This window comes from Stenella coeruleoalba, assembly GCF_951394435.1.
Source record: "Stenella coeruleoalba genome assembly, chromosome: 4".
NCBI classification, from domain to species: domain Eukaryota; kingdom Metazoa; phylum Chordata; class Mammalia; order Artiodactyla; family Delphinidae; genus Stenella; species Stenella coeruleoalba.
Genome location: NC_137149.1, coordinates 9,297,518 through 9,321,806, shown reverse-complemented (window position 1 = coordinate 9,321,806; position 24,289 = coordinate 9,297,518). Strand labels below are relative to the sequence as shown.

Sequence of the window (24,289 nt, the reverse complement as noted above, 5' to 3'; positions counted from 1 at the left end):
TGTAAGAAAAAAAGTAAGCACTATGACTCAGTCTTGAATCGGAGTTCGTAAGTAAATTATAAAGATGTATTAATCAGCTAAATATAAGGGGAACTTCAAGTGTTTTACATTTTAGATCATGATAATTAAATAAATATTTTTTTCCCCAGAAGTGCCTTTAGTTGCTTTTATGGAATTTTACACACATGGCTAAAGTTTCTTTTCAGTAGCAATTTTTATTTTCTACCACTAGATAAATAGAAAGGCTTAGGGTTTTCATGTCTCTAGTTTTATTATTTACACATTGCACCTGCATATTTTACTCATGAAAACTGAAGTGTTCAAAAAGAAATATGCAAAATAGATCTGATGACAACTGATTTTGTTTGAAAAGATCATATGCCATAATCCCTTAGGTAACCTCTCAGTCAAAGGCCAAAACAATACAAGATTCTGATGCTGTGTTGTATCAGAATTCAACATTTATTTTAAAAACATGTTGCACTATCTTTTTCTTTGTGGTATTCAAAATCACTGTAAATTCCCCTGCAAGTATTTATAAAAATATTTGATCATTAGAATTCAGTTCACATAGCAACAACTTTGTAAAAGAAAGTGATAGAAAATTGGGTTCATTTGAACAATTGTAGTAGGCATAATGGTATCTCCTTATCATTATCCTTATACTTCCCTATTTTCTAGCACATAAAATATAATCTTTACTTGAATTTTCCATAGGTAGACATAGCTATTAAATATTCTCTGTGTATTTATCACTATCTATCCAACTGGTTATATAAATTATACTTGAAAAGACACAAATTTACTTTTAATATGTATCTATTGATTTCATAAATCCTATTTATAATTAAATTGTCATCCAACTGAGGCAGGGACACAGAAAAATATGAAACAGCTTAATGAGCTTTCTCTAAGCCATTGTCCACCAGCATAAAAAGCAGTTCAGTCTTGTATACATGAAGGAAATACTTCTTTAGACCTACTATAAACTATGGATTTATAGTTATAATTAATTTTCTCATTGACTTTTCTATTGTACTAATGACCCTGCTGTGATTCAGGATCTGCTTTTAGATGTACTTTCATCAGACATTTTTCAAAGTATATTTGCATATCTTAATTCAATTACTTTAAAATTATTTTAAGTCTAAACTGCATCTTTTATTTCTTTTTTTCCCCTTCTAATCTGAATCATTCGGCCCTTGTTTGTATAAAAATCCATGCTGACTTTTTCATTTTTTCCTTGTTTATGATTTGAGAACTAACTTTGATCCACCTAATTAAAACTTCTGTGAAGGACAAAACAGAAAATGACTGCCAGGAGGCAGTCTGAAGTTATTTGAAATGATTTGAACATCAATGCTCTAACTTTCCACAGCACCCTCAAGTGTTTGCAGACCCAAGTAAACAAATTGCATGATCTTTCCCAACTATAATTAGTATTCAGTTATACTATACTCCAGTGTCTTAGTAAGCCTATCTGACATACTGCCATTCTAAGATGTTAGCAAAAATAATCCAGATGATAGGCTCTCTGTAGGTAAATATTGTTAGGATGGGTAAATATTGTTATGATGGAACAAAGGACTTTAAAAGAAAGTAAACAAGATAAAAGAGATTGCCATCTTTACTACTAGTTAGAAAAGAAAAAGGAAAAGGAGTAAAGATAAGAGGAGAAATGTAGGCTAACATAAACAATAAATAAAGGAATAGAGCTAAGTCCCAGAAGGATGTTGATAGAAATGAAAGTAGAGATTAAAAAAAAATGTAAATCTCGAGCTATTGCTTAATTTTCCTGTCCATATATAGCTTATTTCCTTCTATGAAACAAGTTCTACAGTATTGCTGAGTGAGTAAGCCAAATGTAAAGGAGACTATTGAAGCATATACAGAGCCTAAGAGGTGAGAAAATGTTATGCTAATAATCAAAGAGGTCTCCAAAGGTCTGGGGAGAAAAGTACATAAGGGCCAAGATGGAGTTATCCATTTGGTCTCTGGGATTTGTTAGAAATTATACTAATATTTTTAAAAATCGGATTCCTAATACTTTTTAAAATGTCTGTTTACGTGAAGTGAATAACATGTTTTTCTATGATAGCATTTCATAGACAGTATAATTCTTTAGACCTATAATAAATATTTATTATATCCATTATATCCAACAGGCATATCCCTGCTATTAGACATTTAGAAACATTTAATTTGGTGAATTTTTAATGCAAGCGTGAAGAAATTGTTGAAAAGTTGGTTCTAAAATAACAACCATTTCACTGTGTTAAATACACATTGAATTATGGGCTAGTGAATATCTAAACCTTCCTAAGACATAATATAGCTGTGGATTTATTTTGTATTTGGAAATGCTTTTGTATTTGGATAACAAATGTAGTGAAATACACATGTAGAGATACACACATATTTTATTCAGTTTATGTCAGTCAAAATTCTGATAGTTTTAATTTTGGGTATACCTTGGCTTTGTGTATCATTTCTTAACTTAATAACAATTATAGTAATTGCTCCACAGTTTACATTCATAAAAGACAAACATTAGATAAAAAATAGCTGATGCATTCATTTGAACTTCCTTAATCATTAAAGTGGATCAACTGCATAGATAATATAATCTATTCAAGTTTGAACATTCATTTTAATTCAGGTTTAAAGATTCTCATGTCTAATGGCCATATTACATATAAGACATTTATTATGAAAAAAATACATGAAAACCTGGAATTATCAACTCAGCTTTATTTTCGCCTTGCTAAAGAACACAACAAAAACATTATCATTAAAAAGCAATACATTTTTGTTCCATAAATCAGTGTTTCTCACGTAACCAATTGTGCTGTTTATTTTCTTCCTTCATATTTGAACTACAAATTCTAGCTTTTGTCAGTCAGTAAGCAACAAGTCATAATTCTATATTTTTTAACTTCTTTAACTTAATCCCAAGACACACTTCTGATCTGACACAATTGACCAAAGACTTAACTACTCTGTGAATGCTTATCCTTAAGGAGTGAAATTTGAAAAACTTCTGGGCAACTAAAGTAAAGGAAGTAATCAAGATAACCTTTATCTTACCACAAAAGTGTTTTATTATATAAGAAATAATATTTGTACAATTTAAACCCACATTCATATGTATATATATTCATAAATTAAAATAGACAAGAAAATTCAATTTGATCTAGAAATATTCTATCAGGATCTTTTAAAAATTATACAGATGACTATTATTTTGTATAACATAGAGATTTAGAAATTACTTCCTTCTTACATAGTCAATTGTCAGAAGTCATATTTTATATGTGTGATTTTGTTTTCTTCCTAGAAGCAGATACTAAGATTAAAAAACTTGAGTGCAAATAATTATTTTGGAGTACAAATGTCACTGGTGGAGATGTGAGAAAACCATAGGAAAAAAAGCCAGTCATAAAAGGTGCATTTCTGTCATGGTGGGCTAATGGAATTTAATCCACTGGGGAAACTCTAAAAAGTGGTATAAAATCACACTTTAAAACTCTGTCACTTAAGAGGCGAGGCAGTTGTGTATTTATTCCTCAACTCCCAGAATGATGTGAATCCCCTGATCATTCCCAGAACTAAGAGTGCACAGAGAACAGCCTTCTGTGCTTCCAGAAAGTGTCCTGAGGTACCAGGATGCGGAGATTGACATTTGGAGACTAGTCATAATATAGGGAACTACTTGCAGTATTGGGAAGGGCATGGCAATAAATGTCTCCACTTTACATTGTTCAGGTCTTCCTCAGGCCCTACATTAAATGCACAGTTCTATTAATGTCACTGCTTCTTACAGGTTGGTCACGATTTGTTTTTTTAAAAAAACAACAACAACAAAAACGAACAAATTGCAAGATGATGGTAGGAAGCCTTGCTGCTGTAATTGGTCCTGAGGCTGACCACAGCCGGTATTCTTTATATCCCTCTTCTACGTCTCATACTAGATTTCTCACAACTTGAGTCAGCACTTCAGCTAGCCAGGAGTGCCTGTCCAGGGTGATAAATCATACTTTCATGCCTGAGAATTCTGATACTTTGGTTACCATATCTTTGTCAGATTGTGTTTCCTGTAATTGCCATGTAAGGTTTTGACTCAATAAGGGCACTAAGGGGAACCCTAAGGAATCTCCTTAACTCCAGACATACGTCTCCCTTTCCCATTACACAGCAGCCACCCCACTGCCTCATGATAAATGTGGTCAGTTATCCCTGCCAGTATAGTAACTCCGTTTCTGTTCCTTGTTTTACTGGCATGAGGGACTCAACATAACTTAGTTGGATCAATAATTTCAAGTTTAGTGGAATCCTTAATACGTTCTCGTGTAAACATGTCCCTCCCCTCAGAACCAGGACCTCTAGTGCAGAGGCCAAAAGTTGCTCAATGAGGCAAAAATTAATCAATTGTGTCCCTGAGAGCAATGGTGAAAGGGCACTCAGACAAAGGTATTCTGTCTATCAGGAGTATTAAGAGTATTAGGTTCACAGAATTTCTTGGAACTGTACTTATTGTTGCATCATCTTCACCATATTGCTGATTGCTTTTCTAAGGCGCTGTTCATAATCTTATTACAATAAATCAATTTGTTAGCCCATGAGTAGACTTGCTGGCCAAGCCACTGCAGACAGACAAGGAAAACACTTAGCCACACCCAGCTCAAAGCAAAAATTGCATCAAGCAAAGTTAAGCAGGACAAAAAGAGCTTATGCAAGACTATTACAACAGGGAAGGAGACCGAATTCAACTCCACTGAAACAAAAGATGGGAAAGACTTTAAGCACTGGGATGAGCTAGTGGAAAAGTATTGGAGGACTTTGGGGGTAGGGTTGATCAATGGTATGCGTCCAACACATTGAGCTTTTCCTGAGTTTGCAAATCTTCTTCTCTTTAATTAGGCTATTTGTGTTTGCTAAGTGTTGCCTCACGAAGTTAGGCTCCTATCCTCCCTCAGAGACTAGGAAATAGGGGTGTTATCTCCTTTTGATGTTTACATTTCAAAGAGATGGTTTCCAGGTCCTTGAGAAAGACATTTCCTGAGCTATAGAACTGGCAAGAGGTTAGAAGCAGATTTACATACATTTCAAAGGAACAGAACAAGAATTTACAGTTGAAAGTTTCTGAAGTAAATGCTCTAAGAAAAGCCAGGTCAGTGGTCTATAGTTTGAAGAAACTTGTCCAAAGCTTCGTTAAACTGAGGGGAAGTTTAAAGTCATCTTGGTTACCCAGAATATGTATCAATCCAGCACGGGGATAATTATTTACCCTTCCAGAATGAAAAGGATCCAATGTAATCAGTCTATCCTATGGTGGCTAGCTAAGCTGCTCAAACGATGGTGCCTTACCAAGGGCTTAACTTTAGTCTCTATTGCTAATTGGTTGAGCACTCAGCAGTCACCTATTATAGGTTCAGTGAGAGGGAGTTCTTATTGTTGGGCCCTGGCATATTAGCAAGCCTGCTATTATGGCTATTCCTTTCATCACAACCAAGCGTTAAGCACTAGAATGACTAAGGACAGAACATTTTTGTTGTTTTCTATTTTGCTGTTGTTATTTGTTTTTTGGCTTATTTGGTATTTTAGCAAATGTTACAATTAATAAACATGTGATATATATTTGCTCATTTATGCAGGCCTATCTATAGGACTAACTTTTACCTGAGTTGTTTGGTAAATTATGCTTATACTAATAATTTTGTAGACAATTGTGATCAATTAATTTTATTAAGCTAATTTTAGGGATGGAGGTGTTTCAAAACTGATGACAGTTGCTTTAAGGGCTATGTTCTTATTCTGTTCACTTTGATACCTGGGGAATAGATTTTTCCAAGTCCCAACTCAATATACAGAACCTGCCCACTCTTGGCATTCCTGGACTCCAAGGATTTGTATCAGAGTTAGCAACAGAGTTTAATTAATTAATTAAATAATAACACAATAGAAATACATGCACATGCGTGATGACTTCATGGTCAAGGATTTTTTTTTAATGTTTTGTAACTTTCTTCATAGTAGCCTAAACTCAGAATAACCCAAATGTCCATAAGCAGTTGAAGGGATATGTAAATTTGGGGATATTAATAAATAGTCATGAAAATATATGAACTAAAGTAAAACCACTCAAAGATGGGGATGGGTCACACAAACATTATGTCAAGTAACTGAAGTCAGACTCATATAAGTACATGCTACATGATTCTATGAAGATAAAGTACAAAGCAGCCAAAACTACTATATTGTGTTAGGATTCAGGATAGTGTTTATTTTAGAGAAAGAAAGAGGGGGTTGTAATTGGAGGGGGACATGAAAGGGACTTTTAGAATGCTGGAAAAGTCCTGTTCTTGAACTGTTTGTGATTACAGAGACATTTGTGAAAAAAATCCTGAAGCTGTATGACTGTGTCCTATATACTTTACTGTCTGTATGTTATGACTCACAATAAAAAATAAAAAGAACAAAAAAATTAAGATCTCACAGTTGTGCATGAAAATCATTATATCCCAAAACATAATTAAACTTTTCTCAGTACTTTGTAAAAATTTTACTTTGTAAAAACAACAAAGAAAATTGTTTTACGTGAATTTTTCTTTGTTCACCAAAAAGAACATATTATATTGTTATAGGATAAAATGAAGGGGTATGAAAACGTTTTCCTGATATATTAACTTTTATTAATTAAATGTTCTTTTTGATACTTTAATTTCTTTTTACTGGTCACTGAGGTCTTTTTATTTTGCACACAGAACCACTAAGGATCTTGCCTGTGGACACCTCAGAGATTGCACTGTAGATTCTCATGGCTCCAGACAGTTGGTGGAAAGAAAGATGAGAAAAACTATGATTTGGGTCAATGACATGATTACAGAGCTAAGGTTTCCAACAGAGTTTCAGGTGGTCAACTTGGCTTCTGAAGCAGTTCTAAGGAAGCAGTGAGAGAATATCACAGGGATAATAGAAGGGCATTAACTACCAGAAGCCCCTACATGTATCAACTGAGACCTTGAACTATCTGCGTAAACATCAGAAGCAGGGTTCTAGCCAGCCAACTAGTGACTGAAAGGCTCAGGTGCTCACCTGCCCAGAACTTACTTGGCTACCTGGTTTCTGAACTACTTGCTAGCAGATTTAGCCTTGCTGCCCAGTTCTTCTTCAATTATGAGGATCTGGTTGTAGTTGGCCAAGTACTGGGTTAGGCAAGGTGCACCAGTCTTGATCTGCCCAGTGCAGGTCTCCACCACCAGGCAAGCAATGAAGATAACTTCGGTTATGAGTTATAAGACACCATGATGCCCCACCCACCGGACTGAGCCAGTTTGCACACCTGAAGAGAATTGGCGAGGGAGCCGATCTGCTACACTTTGAGCAGGAGGCAGTTGCATGATTTCTCACCCACGGCCTTGGAAATCTGCTTCAGGCTGGGCACTGAGAGATTGTCCCCCACCACCTGGATTCCTGTACTAGCAGTGAACTTCTGCCAAGCTTCCCAGTCATCTTGGTCAAAGAGATCTTGAATAGACACCAATGGGTAGTCCTTGATGAAAGGATTGTACAGGTCGAACAACTGGTCAGGTGTGGTGTACCTGCTGAGATCATTGGGAGACTTGAAGTCCAGGTCACACTTCCCTGACCTGAGGAACTCAGAGGCAGCCAAGTCCATGGCAATGACAAGCTCATCGGTGTAGCCAGCTATCCTGATCTCATTCTTCAGCAACTCCAGAGCTTCTTTCTTCTTCACGAGCAAACCAGCCTTCATCCCCCACATTGATGGCATCTTTCCCATATTTCTTCTTGATGAAATTCTTCAGGTTGTGGTAAACCTCTGCTCCAATGTGCATGGCTTCCCTGAAGTTTGCCTCACCAACAGGGAGGATCAGAGACTCTTGCATGGCCAGCTTGTTGCCAGCATGAGAACCATTGTCGATCACACTGAAGGCTCGAATGGACAAGATGACTTCAGAGCTGTCAGTCAAGTCAGAAATTTGGAGGTACAGGGGCACACTTTATAAAAAACCTAGCCTTACAGACAGCCAGGGTCCCTCCCAAAATGAAGTTAGTACTATATTTAGATTTATTTTCCATTTCATTCATCTCTATCATCCATTTGTCAGTCTTCTACTTGTTCCAAATGCTCAGTTTACATAATTCCTCTGATCTACAAATATAATACATTTACCTAAAATTTTTAACTGTTAATTGTAGTGGATTGAATAGTGTCCTCTCAAGATTCATGTCTAACCAGAACCCCAAAATGTAACCTCATTTGGAAATAGGGTTTTTGCAGATGTAATTAATTAAGATGGAGTCATACTGGATTAGGCTGGGATCTAAATCCAGTGACTGATGTCCTTAAAAGAAGAGAGGACACATCAAAAGAGACATACAGAGGGAAGAAGCCTATGTGAGGACAAAGGCAGAGATCAGGGTGATGCAGTTACAAGCTAAGGAATGCCAAGGGTCGCAGGGTCCACCAGAAGCTAGGAGGAGGAAAGGAAGGAGTTATTCCTAAAGCTGTCAGACGAAACATGGTCCTACTGACACCTTGATAATGGATTTCTAGCTTCCAGGACTGTGAAAAAAATAAATGCCTGAGGTTTTAAGCCACCAAGCTTAAGGTTTTAGAGAGTAATGCTTCCCAAAGGAATTTAGCAATAATTTTATTAAAATCAGAAGTTGTAATTTTCATCTGGCTATCCAGATCCCCTCATATCACTGAAGAAAAATTTATCGTATTGGTAAATTACCGATCTTAATTTCAAAATAAAGTGTGCTTCTATCCTATCACGGCAGGAAAAATTATGTCTAGATTTTAAGACGGGGTTTGTGGGGCTTCGCTGGTGGCGCAGTGGTTGAGAGTCCGCCTGCCGATGCAGGGGACGCGGGTTCGTGCCCCGGTCTGGGAAGATCCCACATGCCGCGGAGCGGCTAGGCCCGTGAGCCATGGCCGCTGAGCCTGTGCGTCCGGAGCCTGTGCTCCACAACGGGAGAGGCCGCAACAGTGAGAGGCCCGCGTACAGCAAAAAAAAAAAAAAAAAAAAAAAGACGTGGTTTGTGACTTTTAGTTTCAAATTTGCTGTGTATTTACATAATTAATTCACAGAGTTCCTAAGAAAGAAAAAAATGAAACAAAACAGAACATTATGTTGTTCCATATTCAAGTTAATTCAAGTTCTTCTCCAATTCAAGTTAAAGTTGATTCATATAATTATAGGATATTAGGTAAATTAATGCATGAAATAAAGATGCAATGATATGCAACTGAGGTTTTGTTTGTTGAAGTCTTTAATTCATTGGCTGGAAAGGGTTGAAATGCTAACCTTTGGACCAGATAAGTGCCATCCAAGCTTTATTATATAAAAAATAGAAAAAATGAGATAGGAACGAATAGGGTTAGAAAATTGAAATTAGACTGAAAGAATTCTATAATAAGCTATAAAGTTACATGTGCACATACATTAAATGTACTGTTTGAATTCTGTAGCCCATCAATTCACTGAAATTCTTGATCTGAAGAATAGCCTTGTTACATGTTCTACAAATGAATACAAGAGAAACAACTATCCTTACTCATTCTAACATAACAAAATTCCTTCTAACTCATTTTGATTATAGTTTGCCCCTCATTTTTAATTACTCTATTTTCAAAATCAAGTACAAATAAAACACCAACAGCAAAAAAAAAAAAAAAAAATTGTCACTTTTCTACCTTTCCACCTCCTTAGTACTTTAAATATGCTAAATCATCACTTTGTATACTTGGAGATTATGTTCAGATGTTGGTTTTCAGAACATTCACATTCTTTTGAAATACACCCCACAGATAATTTCTTCAGTAGTATAGACCAAGAGTATTACCTACATGAATTTTCATAAAGTTTATAGAACAAATTAGTATTTAGTCTAACGTGTAAAAAAACAAGTCACAATTTTGAGTTCAACAAATGTTCAAAGGTTTTATGTACAAACTCAACTTTATTGTTCATGTGATCTATTTAATGTGAATAAAAATCACCTTAGTTAAAGATTATATATGTTTAGATAATTTTTCCAGAATCAATATTCCAGTTTATTTAAATACAAACTTCTTTATCCTTAATGAGCCTTTCCAATTTTCCTAATATTTTAAAGCTTTCATAGGTGAAATTACTAGTGGCTGAACTAAAAGGGAATTTTAAAATTTCAGCCTATTCCAAAGAGGAAAAAGGAAGATGGTGAATCCTGTTTTGTCTCAGAAAAATGAACCAGCCCTCTAAGGGAACTAATTTGGAATCAAGGAGAAAGGAAATTCACACAACAAACAGAATCCATTTTAATTATCTGTGTGAAAGTAAAAATTGTTTGCATATGAATTACTGACTCTATAAGAAACTGATAAGTTTGAATAACATATTATGACATACATTTTATGGTGAACTCTATTTCAACATTACCCATGTCCATATTTATTGTCTTCTAAAATTTATCTTGCCTTTATTTATATCCAACATATTTAATGTCTCTATTGTTCATGCTTGGCTTCTTATTTTACTATAAAATAAAAAGAGTGCCCTAGATAAAATATGGTAATATAAAGAGATGGAGTTCCTGACTGCTGACTCCATTCAGGAAGCCCCACTCATTTAATACCCAAAGTTCTCAATTACATTATCAATCATATTCTCCCACCTTATACATGAACTACCACATGAACCAAACAGAACAACATAAATATCACATACATTTTTTTAAAATATCAGATATATTATCAGATAAACTTCACAGGAAAGTGTATACTATTTTTGAGAGCTTTATTTATTTTGTCAAAAACAGGTTCCATTTTAGATGTTTGGCATCAACTTGATCATATTGAGATCACTTCTTCTTTAGCCATTGAACATGAGGAAAAAATAAGTTTCTAAACATTATCAAGTTGATGCAAATATTACAATTTACAAAGTTTACTCATATAGTCCTTGTTATAATATAGTTGAGATAATCAGTACCAACAACTGAACTGGCAAGGTTAGAGATTAAGAAGACCAAGCTACACATAGAACACAAAAAATCTGTAATTTTTTGACAGCCTATAGAACAGGAGAAATTATTTACAAATGATGCAGCTGACAAGGGGTTAATCTCCAAAATATACAAACAGCTCATTCAGCTCAATATCAAAAAAAAAAAACCAAACCAATCAATAAATGGGCAGAAGACCTAAATAGATATTTTTCCAAAAAAGATATATAGATCGCTAAGCAGCATATGAAAAGATGTTCAACATTGCTAATTATGAGAGAAATGCAAATCAAAACTACGAGGTATCACCTCACACTGGTTAGAATGGCCATCATAAAAAGTCTACAAATAATAAATGCTGAAGAGAGTGTGTAGAAAAGGGAACCCTCCTACACTGTTGGTGGGAACGTAAGTTGGTGCAGTCCCTATGGAGAAGAGTGTAGAGGTTCCTTAAAAAACTAAAAATAGAGTTACCATATGATCCATCAATCCCATTCCTGGTTATATACCCAGAAAAAAATAAAATCCCTAATTTGAAAAGATATATGTACCCCAATGTTCATTGCAGCACTATTTATAATAGCCAAGACATGGAAACAACAAAGTGGCCATCAACAGATGATTGGCTTAAAACGATGTGAAATGAAATATTACTCAGCCATAAAAAAGAATGAAATATTGTCATTTGCAGCAACATGGGTGGACCTAGAGAATATAATGATTAGTGAGATAAGTCAAAGACAAATACTATATGATATCACTTACATGTGGAATATAAGAAATAACACGAATCTATATACAAAATAGAAACAGACTCACAGACAGAAAACAAACTTATTTTTACTAAAGGGGAGAGGGAAGGAGGGAGGGAGGGACAGATTAGGAGTATGCAATTAACAGATACAAACTACTATATACGGCTAAGCAACAAGAATTTATTGTATAGCACAGGAAACTATATTCAATATCTTGTAATAACTTATAATGGAATATAATCTGGAAAAATAACTGAATCTCTTTGATGTACACCTGAAACTAACACAATATCATAAATCAACTATACTTCAATTAAAAAAAATCTTTCTGTGGTAGAGCATACAGTAACTTAATTATATTGTACACTTTGTATAATTGAGTTATTGAAGTGTACTTTGAATTTTTTATAGTATCTGATGGGGAATTATGAACCTAAACATTGGCTTGTGTTGCTTAACCGACACCCATTCACCTAAATGAAAAAAGTCTCTAATTGGCTGGTGATCATTGCTCACTGAGAAACAACTTTGATAAAAGAAAACAGGTTTCCCCCAATAATTACCTGAAACTCTTATAGGACAGTGATTAAGAAAATGACTCTTTCAACAGATAATTATGCTGAAGAAGAAAAGCATTTCTATATAAGGTGATCATTGTACAAGGGTAAAGGATAATCAGATTAGATTATTTTATCTATTATCTGTTCATCTGTAAATTCTAAATGTTAATAGCTATTCAAGGCCTAAAATAGGGTGGACTGGCTATAAATTAGACAAGATGTCTAACAAGTCAATATAACATCAATGTTATAAAATGTTTATAAGGATCCCATTGGAGGAATGTTTCCCAGTATCTTCAGATAATCAGTCACAACCTTCAGAGTATCACTCACATTAAAATCACTTTAAAAAAAACTTTTATATAGGCTCATGGATATTCTAAACTTTTATACAGAATATCCCTCACTCAAAGAAATATCACTCCCTCAATCCCTTTCAACTCATTTCACCACCGCACACAGAAAAGGAACATTAGTTTAGTAAAATAAATGAGAAGGTGAATGAATGAATAAAGGAATATCAAAAGGTAGTTGTCAGTATAAAATTGCCTTTATGTAACTCATATTTCAACAATTGTGGGCCTCATTTCCTTTGTTCCTAATTTATTGAAGATTTTTAGGAGAGAAATCTCTACATCAAGTTAGTGGCATATGAAGTACAGCACTTAAGTTAATATAAATGTGCTATCACATTAAATATATATATGTATGTATATGTGTATATATATATTTATATATATATATATATACACACACATATATATATGTTTTGTTCCTGTGGTATCTCCTAGCTTGGCTATGAAAAATAATTACGCCTGTGAATTTAATGTATAATTATCCAGTGCATGTTTATGGTAAAGGTTATAAATCCTGATAAGTAAAAAAAATAATGATACGGTGTTAGAGGTTGGGATATTTATGTATAAAAAGGTTACGTGGAAAGAAACTTAATAACTCTATACCCTGTATCATGTAATTTAAAATTATAAGGCTAACCAAAAAATAACCACACCTTTCTGAAATATTTGTAAGAGGAAAGAGGAAATCAGTTGGAAGATTATATAAGTGTGCTAAGCATTCCATCTTTCAGAGCAGGGTGTCAATGGTCGCTGCTTAATTAGGTAAATCAAGAAATGGAGGTATAAATCTATGTATCTGCAAATAGTCTTACATATTGCATTACGACTTATTTAAGTAGGAAAGGATTTCTTAGAGAATTTTAGACATCTCAGAGCATTTTCAGGAGTGCTTGACAGAGTCAGTCCTGCGTACTTCACAGCTTGGAACAAAGCAGCCAGATGCATGGAATCTAGGAAACAACTAGCCACAGGGCAGGATTTCTCCAGCTCAGACAATAATGCCTGTGTCACCCGTCCCTCTGCATATATGACTCTCAGGACCAGCTGCCCCATGAACGCCACACAGCTGCCCTAGAATAACCCCTGTATGCTCGCTAAAACAAGTGTATAGCTGCCACCCGGTTTTGCTCATTTCCTCATCCAAGTTTAATAAGGAAGCTATCTAATCAGTAAAAATGTCAGTCATATGCTTGCATTCTGGAAACAAGTGAGTCTCAGAAATGTAGAATGCTAACCATTTAGATAGGTTACTGTAATCCTTTTTTTCTTTCTTTTCGGTACGCAGGCCTCTCACTGCTGTGGCCTCTCCCGTTGTGGAGCACAGGCTCTGGACGCGCAGGCTCAGCGGCCATGGCTCACAGGCCCCCGCTCCGCGGCATGTGGGATCTTCCCGGACCGGGGCACGAACCCGTGTCCCCTGCATCGGCAGGCGGACTCTCAACCAGGGAAGCCCTCTTTTTTTCTTAAAACGTAGAAATTTATTTTCATTGTTAGAGGCCAGAAGTCCAAAATCAAGCTATCAGTAGGGTTGTGCTTCTCCTAGAGGATCCAGAGGAGGATCCTTCTTTTTTCTGGTGGCCCCAGGCACTCTTATAAACACATCACTCAAATCTCTGACGCCATCGTTTTCCTTTTTAAAAATTTTAAACGTTTTTAAAAACATTTCTAGAATTTATTATAGAGATGAACAGTACATAGAATTTGTTCCCTCATATCTTTTTTCCCAGCATTATTGAGATTATTGACATAGAGCATATGTAAGTGTAAGGTGTACAATGTGATGATTTGATTCATTTATATAGGGCAAATGATCACCACAATAAACAACACATCAATTTCATTCTGTTGCATAATTACCATTTTTAGTGTAATTCTAATAGGTGTGATTATAAATTAACTTCCGAAATATTTACGATTTCACTTGGTAATTATATGAAAAAATATTTTCCTCAGAATTTTATGTTCACTATATTTTATTATATGTATGTGTGAAACAGAATAAAGGAAAGCTCATTTAAAATGGAGTCATGGGCTTCCCTGGTGGTGCAGTGGTTAAGAATCCGCCTGCCAATGCAGGGCACATGGGTTCAAGCCCTAGTCCGGGAAGATCCCACATGCCGTGGAGCAACTATGCCTGTGCACCACAACTACTGAACCTGTGCTGTAGAGCCCACGAGCCACAACTACTGAAGCCCACGAGCCACAACTACTGAAGCCCGCGAGCCACAACTACTTAAGTCCGCGTGCCTAAAGCCCGTGCTCTGCAGCAAGAGAAGCCACTGCAATGAGAAGCCCGCGCACCGTGATGAAGAGTAGCCCCTGCTCACCACAACTAGAGAAAGCCCGTGTGCAGCAACGAAGACCCAACGCAGCCAAAAATAAAATAAATTAAATTTATTAAAAAAAAATAAAATGGAGTCAGGAGGTCAGAAGGGGAATACCATTTCAGGAAATACCATTTCACATCAGTGACAGACCCCAACAGGAAGACGTTAATTATAGAACCTAACAGGAAGAATTCTCCTTGCCCAGCATCAAGTCCAGCCAGCGGGAAGTGCTACACCATCCTGAACTCTTACTTTTAATAAATGAACTTTGTTTCAACACAACCCCTCCCGATTTCCTCATTTTTCTTTATAAAGTAGCATTCCTCTTCTTTGCTTGTTAGACTTGTCATTGGCTCTTGCTATAGCTTGCTTGTTCTGAATTGCAATTTCCTCCCGAAAAAATCCATTTTGCGGTAAAATAACTGGCTGTTTTATTTTATTTTATTTTATTATTATTATTATTTTTTGCGGTACGCTGGCCTCTCACTTGTTGTGGCCTCTCCCATTGTGGAGCACAGGCTCTGGACGCATAGGCTCAGCGGCCATGGCTCACGGGCCATGCGCCACCAGGGAAGCCCTGGCTGTTTTATTTTAAAGGCCAAAATAATAATAATACAGTGTTCTGGAGAAGATTTTTCTAATGAAAATAATATATATTAATCAACAAACTAATACTGACATCTCCTCAAATTAATAACAATAACTGTAACTACAATTTCCTGAATACTTATCTAGGCAAAGTATTTTTTTCTTTACCTTCCCTTGTTTAATTCTCACATCAACTCTCAGATCTAGGCACAATTAGTATCACATTATAAAGAAAAAATAGACACTCTTAAAACTTAACAAAGCTTTCATATAGTAAACCCAGACAGAAAATGGCAGAACTGTGACTGGAATCTAGATTCCAATATCCATGATAGCAAATACAATCCTCCTAAATTCAAACACAAAACCATAACGAGATTGCTGAGAATCCAGTATGTATAAGAGGTCTTTTTGAATTAAGAAACCATATTGCTCTCATCAAAAAGGTCTAATCTAGGGTGAATTCTTAGCACAAACACACAAAAAATTAAGAATATACTTCTCCATAATAATCATGCTACTGTATCTAGGGTATTTAATCTTTTCTTGGTTGTTAAATTAGACTTTCAGTTAGGCATGAGCATATACTGATGAAATGCTGATTATTCATAAGGCCAGTGTCTCAGCTGGATAAACTAAGAGGGATTCAGCTATGATTCAGATGTATCTTGGTATGTTTGGTGAGCCACTGGAATTGATTACCAAGGGTATGCTTATACAAGAGATCTAGAAGTCTCCCTTGAGAGTGCTCTTTCTAAGAAAGATGAGCATCAAGGCAAATAAGTATTGCTTAAGAAAAATAGCACTAGGTGAGAAATATAATTTTTAAAATGTGTATTTTGTATTATCAAGTTTTTGCCTGCCCTTCATTTTCCCAAAAGATCTTGTGTAAGAAATCTAGGAAAAGGATATGATAAACATGAAAAGAAAAAATATATATATAAACTTTTCACTGAATTATCTGTAAAATATTGGCAACCACAGTGCCTCAATCACTCTTCTGACACCCACATAAAGAACTGCTTGAATGAGATAAATAAAAATTTGTCCATTTCTGTAGGGCAGCCATTTGAGAAACCAAGACTCATGGGGTGAATATCTGGAAAGATAAGACTCAGTGATAGCAGGATGGATAGTCAAGCTGTGTCATCTTGTTTTAAGAATAGGGAACAGAATTCAGGCTTACCACTTGTTAAGCAGAATAGGAGGCAATATTGCTGTAGCCAGAGCAAAAAATAAGGCAACAGTTCCCTCTTAATTGTGATAAAAGATTTAATACTTGAATACTCAGGTTCCATGTGACAGTCTTAAAAAGATCAAATTTATAAACATATACTGAGAGATTCCTGCATCAGGGCATTGAATTTGTCAGAGGTAAGAGTTAATCCAATTGTGTGGGTTAAGATGAAGTGTACCAAATTCTTTTTGTTAATGTCAATAGTGACTATATTTTTTTTAACAGCCAAACTTGGATATTCTGAAAAAACACAGTTGCACAATCAACATTTACTTTATATTGCTTTGGCAAATACTCTGCACTTTTTATTTAAATACGAGATTTCTTTTTCTTTCTTTTAACCACTTCAAATAGAGACTTTTGGAAAAGGCAGGGATAAGTAAATAAACACTAGAAAATTTCTTATGTAACTTATTTTTAACCAGTTCACTTACTGGTTAAAAAAGCAGATGATAACTAAAAAGTCAAAGGAAAAGAAAATGATGGTTCATAAAAATACAGATGTCTTCATTTGAATACTATTGTTAGAAACATGGAAGTTTAATAACCCCACAGATGGTCCTCTAATTGAGCACATTTGTGGTATTTAAAACCAACCAATGTTGATAAATAAAAAGAATGGAATTACTCCATATTAAGAAAATAAAGTTTTTATCATCAAGTCTTTATCTTGTTAAACTCTCATTAAGTTCTGAGTGACCTTTTCTTTGTATAATTTATTTTTTCACACCACTCATTTTTTACACAAGTGTTTACTTCTTAGGTATGCGTAAGTATTGTGCTAGGTAATACTTTTGAAAGAACAAGACACAAACCTACCTGCAAGTTGCTCATTAACTTATTTGGGTGCTACAGTGTCAGCTAAGTGTTTCCCAATAACTACATTGTCCAGCAAGAATTATATTCCTCTTTTTTTATTAATAAAAATAATTTTAATTTAGAAAATGTGTGCCCATATAAAGAAATTTGCTGGTGCTTTAAAAAGAGATAAGCATATTCCCCTTTTGTCCTCTTTCCTTTCCCTCCTCCTTCCTAGTTAGTAAGGAGATGGGATGACAAGAACTAGAATAACAATGCATTGGAAGCCATGTTGAAAAGGGCAGCAGAACAATATAAAAGGAGTTCAGATGCCACACCCAGTCAAGTTGCTATATTGGCCAAAAATTCTACATGAAAGGAACTAAAATTTTGTTATTTTTCATCTCCTGTTATATTGGAGACTTATGAAAAACAGACCTGTATTTTAACACATGTAGAGATTATATAAATCAATAATTCTTAACTTTGTTAAGCTTAAACATGTTTATAATAAAATTTTATAATTTCCACTTAATATTCTGAAACTAAATTCACAGATAATTAACTTATGAACACTTAATTTTAAAATATATTTTATAAATCAAATTATAATGTAAGGATAATAGCAAGAAAGGTGATTTATTTATTTAAAATGTATTTCAAAATGTAAAATTTGAGCAAGAAAAAATGCAGTGGTTCAATGCTTACATATACATATAATAATTTAAGGCTAGTAGAGTTGTCCATATAAGAGGTACAGAAAGGAAGGTAGAAAGGAAAAAGGAAGAAGGAAGGAAGGAGGGAAAGAAGGAAGGAAGCAAGGAAGGAAGGAAGGAAGGAAGGAAGGAAGGGAGGGAAGGAGGGAGGGAGGGAGAAGAGAACGGAGGGAGAAGTGAGCAAAACAATAAAATAAAATAAATAAAAAATAATAAAACAAAAAGCTGTAGGAAAGTTTGAGGCATGCATCTGTGTCAGTATCGGATTATATTTGGAAAGCAAGGAAAGTGAAAAATAATAAATAATTTCAATATGTAATTTACATAACATGGATTTATCATTCTTGGATAAAAACAAAAAATATGTAGTAGGAAAATTGTATTAAATATTTTAAAACAAATTCTATTAATGAATTTCAATATAATCACAACTTTTCATGAGTTGCTGCTAATTTAACATTCTTAAATTTTCTTAAAAAATAATTCTGTTGCCAATCTTCTGAAATCTCCTGGTACATATTTGCAGTTGCTTTTGTTACAGTAAGTACACTATCAACATAAAATTATTTTCAAATAAATATGTAGCTGCAAATGTATATGTAATTTTTTTGTTTGTTTTTTGCGGTACGCGGGCCTCTCACTGTTGTGGCCTCTCCCGTTGCGGAGCACAAGCTCCGGACGCGCAGGCTCAGTGGCCATGGGTCACGGGCCCAGCTGCTCCGTGGCATGTGGGATCTTCCCAAACCGGGGGCACGAATCCGTGTCCCCTGCATCGGCATGCGGACTCTCAACCACTGCGCCACCAGGAAAGCCCCCTGTATATGTAATTTATATGTATATGTAATTCTTTCTAAAGAAATAAGCATGAAAGTCTTAACTGGACCCAAAAGTTTTTATAGCTCAACTCATTATATCATTCTATGCCATAAAGTCATCTTCCAAATCAATTAATTCTTCCTCCAAATTCTTGGTTAGCACATTCCACATTCACTTCAGATAAATTCAATATTGCAAGTTCATGCTGACTTAGAATCATAATTAATTTTTGACAGCAACCAAATAATAGCAATATGTTTCCAAATCATTTTGTTTATATACATCCGCATCAAATTTCAACCAGTATAGGAAACCTTAAAAATTCTCATGAGTAAGGCTACTTTTATACTATGTACAGTTTTTAGTAATTCCTTGATCACTCCTTACACTTTAGTGAGATATACCTCATTTCCATGTAGCCTAAGACAGACTTCTTTTAACTTTGCATATATATCTGAAAAAATTATCATACCATTTGCTGTATTTTAATGTCAATTTTTAATTTTTCACTGAATAAAAAAAATCTACAATAAAATGGTGAAAAATATTTTTTAGAAGTTTGAAGGGTCACTGTAGCTCAATGTGGAAGTAAAAGGTTACCAAATAATCGATCATTCCAGAAATTACTATACATTTTACACTGATTATTATACATTATTATACATTATTCATTAATAGCTCAGTAACTTCATTGAATTTGTAAGTGTTTTTCAAAGTTCTTGGCAACTAAGTGCTGTTGATGAATAATGCAATAAATTGCTAAAACACCTGGTGTTTCTTTTTTAAGTTGGCTGTAAACCTGTGTTACCCACTAACCCAAGTTAGTATTCCATCTGTTGTACAAGCGGTGTCATTTGAAAAGGGAATATTTTTTCCTGTGAACTGATTTTAAAGGTTTCAAATGTTAACAAACTGTGTATTACAGTCTGGTATTCTAAATGACATCTCCTCTATTATTTTTTCATTCCTTTGGAATTGTGCATATGGTAACTTCAGTTTATTATATACTTCATTTATTTTTGCTTTCTCATTGATTTATATGAAAACAGTATTTTTGTTTAATGAAAAGATGTAAATTATTAGATTTGAACTATCATCACAATACAAATAACTTCACATATAGCTGGTAAGATAAATTTTTCTCTAATATTGCATAGTTCATCATATTTTGTATTATTTGTACTTTATATAAGAAAAAAAAGAAACTTTGATCATTCTGGATTTAAAATTGTTTATCCTAATGACAGCACAATACTTTCCAAAAATGTCTTTAAATTTCAGAATTGTGTGGTTAATGTGTTTCTTTTTAAAATTTGCATTTAGTCTTGATATTTTTGTTGTTTAATTAGAAAAAAATGTCAGTAGATTAAATGTACCCAAGATCTTCATTTTGGAATGAAGTGATAAAACCCAACAAAAATTCAACTGAGGGCTTCCCTGGTGGCACAGTGGTTGAGAGTCCGCCTGCCAATGCAGGGGACACGGGTTCGTGCCCCGGTCCGGGAAGATCCCACATGCTGCGGAGCGGCTGGGCCTGTGAGCCATGGCCACTGAGCCTCTGCGTCCGGAGCCTGTGCTCTGCAACGGGAGAGGCCACAGCATTGGAAGGCCTGTGTACCGACAAAAAAAAAAAAAAAAAAAAAATTCAACTGAATCATGTAGACAATTTTTCTTTATATTTATCATTTTAAAATAAGATCTAAAATCACCATTATTGTACCAGTGCAATCACAGACTGATACAAGTGTACCAGTGCAGGGACCGTATTGATGACTCATATATCACAAATTGTATTACTAAGGATGAGATGATTTTTCAAAATGTTAAACAACTCCTGGTTAACTTCCAAACAAAGCAAAGTTCAGTCTCCCCAAAATTTACCCAGTATTTACCTTTGATGTACATGAGAGCTGTGTAAAATCTATTTTGTATCTATGTGTACAATGGAAGGGAATTCTAGGCCCTATTTAAAGTAGACACCTTATCCCAGTCACTCTCTATCAAATAACCCTGTTTATTTTTTCTACATCACTTTATAAACTCTGATCATATATTTTTATTTTGTCCCCCTAGTCATCCATTATCTATTTTCCTCCCCCCTCCACACACATACATAACAGCTTCACACACATAACATGCTCCCTTATACACACACATAATCTGAATTTGCACTTTCTTAAAGAGGGGAAACCTTGTCTGCCTTCCTCATTGCTCCATCCCCAAGATTTAGACTGACACATTGTAGGCATTCAATTAATATCTATTAAGTAAACACATATTTTATATATATATATTTATTTTTTAATTTTTTTTGCTGTACGTGGGCCTCTCACTGTTGCAGAGCACAGGCTCCGGACGCAGAGGCTCAGCGGCCACGGCTCACAGGCCTAGCCGCTCCGCAGCATGTGGGATCTTCCCGGACTGGGGCATGAACCCGTGTCCCCTGCGTTGGCAGGTGGATTCTCAACCACTGTGCCACCAGGGAAGCCCCATATTTTATATTTTGATCCTTTTTATTTGAGTTAAATGTATTGCTCTCCTAAGTGAATTCCATGTCATAGCTTAAGACACAAAGTAACTATGACAAGATTAGAACAACGCAAGTGGAACACTGCTGTGATGTGATTAGCAGCAGCCATGTTCTACATGGTTATTTTAATGTTAACTACCAAAAGAACTTTTACATCAGAAGATAGTTTTTAAATTTTAATTTCTAAACTACAAGTGAAATGAGCTGATTCTAAAAATTGTACACGTTATCCACTTATGAACTTTAAAAAATTGACATTTTTAGTCTCTCATGTAAGAAACAAGAAACAAAAACACTGCATTCAGAATGAGCCAAGGTACACTTTCGCAGGAATGTTGAATCATAGTTTGCCTAAGGAATACCAGAATTGCTCACATTTGCATATTTAGATTAATAGTACATTTCTAAAAGGTTTGTGCTGTAATTGGAACTTAAGTAACATTTGTAAAGTGTTATCTGTCAGAGTCTGAAGAGACCCAAAGAGAATGTATGTCATTATGCAAAATTACTAATTAAATACAAGTAATTTAGCAGATAATTTACATGTTCATTATATAATAGAAATTATTTAGTTTTAGGGGTTCTCTTTGTATTTCTAAAGTAATCTTGACCCAAGGGATCACAGACTGTTAAGAAGAAGTATAAATTATGGAATGAGACATATGTTGAACTGACTCATAGAGCTTTTGTTGTAGCTAATGATTCCTCTAACAGTAATTGCATAAGGGAAAACATTTTCTTTTTAAGTAAATAATGTTCATTACCTCTTAAATCTACTGTCACTTGAAAACATTAACGTGGAAGATTTTTTACCTTCTTGATTAGCTCTCCAAGGATATCCAGCAGCTTTAAATTAATATTGATCAAACAGAAACCATCATATCCATCAAATTGTTCTTACAAATATGGATGCATGGGAAAAAGTATTTTAATAGATTCTGGAAAGAAAAACACTTACTCTCCTGAAATATACTGTAAATATATTGCAAATTATTAATATGAGGAAACTGTGTTGGAATGGGGGATTTATTTTGTGGCTGTTGATAAGCACTATCTCTATTGATAAATCTCAAATACTTCAATATTAAAGATTTGTATGTATAGTCAAATTGCAACCATATTGTGTTAGTAATTGTTACCTGAACACTGTAACTTTGGGAGGAAAAGAAAACAACCTGTCTTCCTAAACTGACCTTTTTCATCCAAGTTGTCTGAAAGCTCTATGAGGGTAGGAATTCTGTTTCTTCACAGATTTAGTACCAATAACCGAAGGCACATTTTAATTTAGGTGACAATTCCCTCAAGTTCTTTCTGTTTTCTTTTGTTTTAATTTATTGTTGGCTTTTAAATAACTTTTTAAAAATTTAGTATTTATTTTATATTATTTTTCTAATTGTTATTGATATAATTTAATGCTATTCACTTTCCTCTGATAACTACTTTAGTTGCATCCCAGATTCTGATTATGTCCTGCTAAAATTCTGAGGCATGTTGCAGTTTGATGTCTATTTCCAGTTTCATCCAAGAGTTAACATTGTGTGTTTCTAGGTAGAAGAATTTTATGTTTTTCAATTTTATTATGTATTTCTAGTTTTATTGAAAAGAGTTCAGAGAGTTTTATTTCTATTTTTGGGAATGTATTAAGATTTCTTCTGTGGCATAAAAATGGTCAATTTTCATGAACATTTTCTTTGCACTTAAAGAAGTGTAGTATCTCTATCTAGATTAAGATTTCAATATATAATGTCTAAGTTATTGATGATAAATGTTCAGTACTTTGATGTCTTTACAAAGTTTGCTCATGTGATCTGCCTTGGATCAAGAGAGATGTGTTCAATTATATTTTTATTGATTGTTTTTGCTTATTTCTTCTTGCCACTGCTGTAATTGTTGTTTAATAAGAATAATTTTATTGTTTGCATAAAATTAATGACTGCTACAGTTTCACTAAGCAATATTGTTTTTAACTTTAAAAAACTGTAATTTTATTATTTTATACTATCTTTTTGGTCTAAGTTTTACCTTTTCAGATATCAAGATTTTAACCTCTACTTTGTTTTAATTGTGTTTGAAAAATGCATTTTGGCATATCCTTTTATTTTTATCACTTTTGAAGGTTTTTTGTTTTTAGGTTTGTCTCTTGTATAGAGCATAATTTTTAGCTAATAAAAATATTTTCTTTCTATTGGTGATTTAAGCTCATTTACTTATTGCTATAATTAATATATATAGCCTCTAATCTCATATTTTAAAGTCTTATTCACATATAGGTATATCAATATGTGGTCATTTATTCTCTCATCATATATTTTAATATTTAGAAAACCTTGCAATTCTAGATTAATGGTTACCTTTGTACTAAAGTTTTTAGAATATTCTTAGTCTTTGCACTTTTTAATTCAGTCCATTGTTTCCCTCTATGAACAATATTAAATTTAACTAGCAACTTTTTCTTCCTTCTCCTCTCCCTTTCCCTCCAGATCCAAATTGAAGTAATGTCTTTTACTCCCAGTTAATACTTATAGGCACTTAGTGAGCTGATTCTACTTTCATATACTCTTAATTTTCTAAACCACTTTTGCTTTATCTA

At 34.3% G+C, this 24,289-nt stretch overlaps 1 pseudogene across 1 annotated transcript in view; it reads right to left on the bottom strand.

Annotated features, from left to right (window-relative positions):
* Positions 1 to 7,130: 7,130 nt before the first annotated feature.
* Positions 7,131 to 24,289, bottom strand: part of LOC307186039 (alpha-enolase-like) — a 32,397-nt pseudogene continuing 15,238 nt past the window's right edge. The window contains exon 2 of the transcript in view: positions 7,131 to 8,133. The product of the transcript in view is annotated as an alpha-enolase-like (transcript). The remainder of the gene's footprint in view (positions 8,134 to 24,289) is intronic.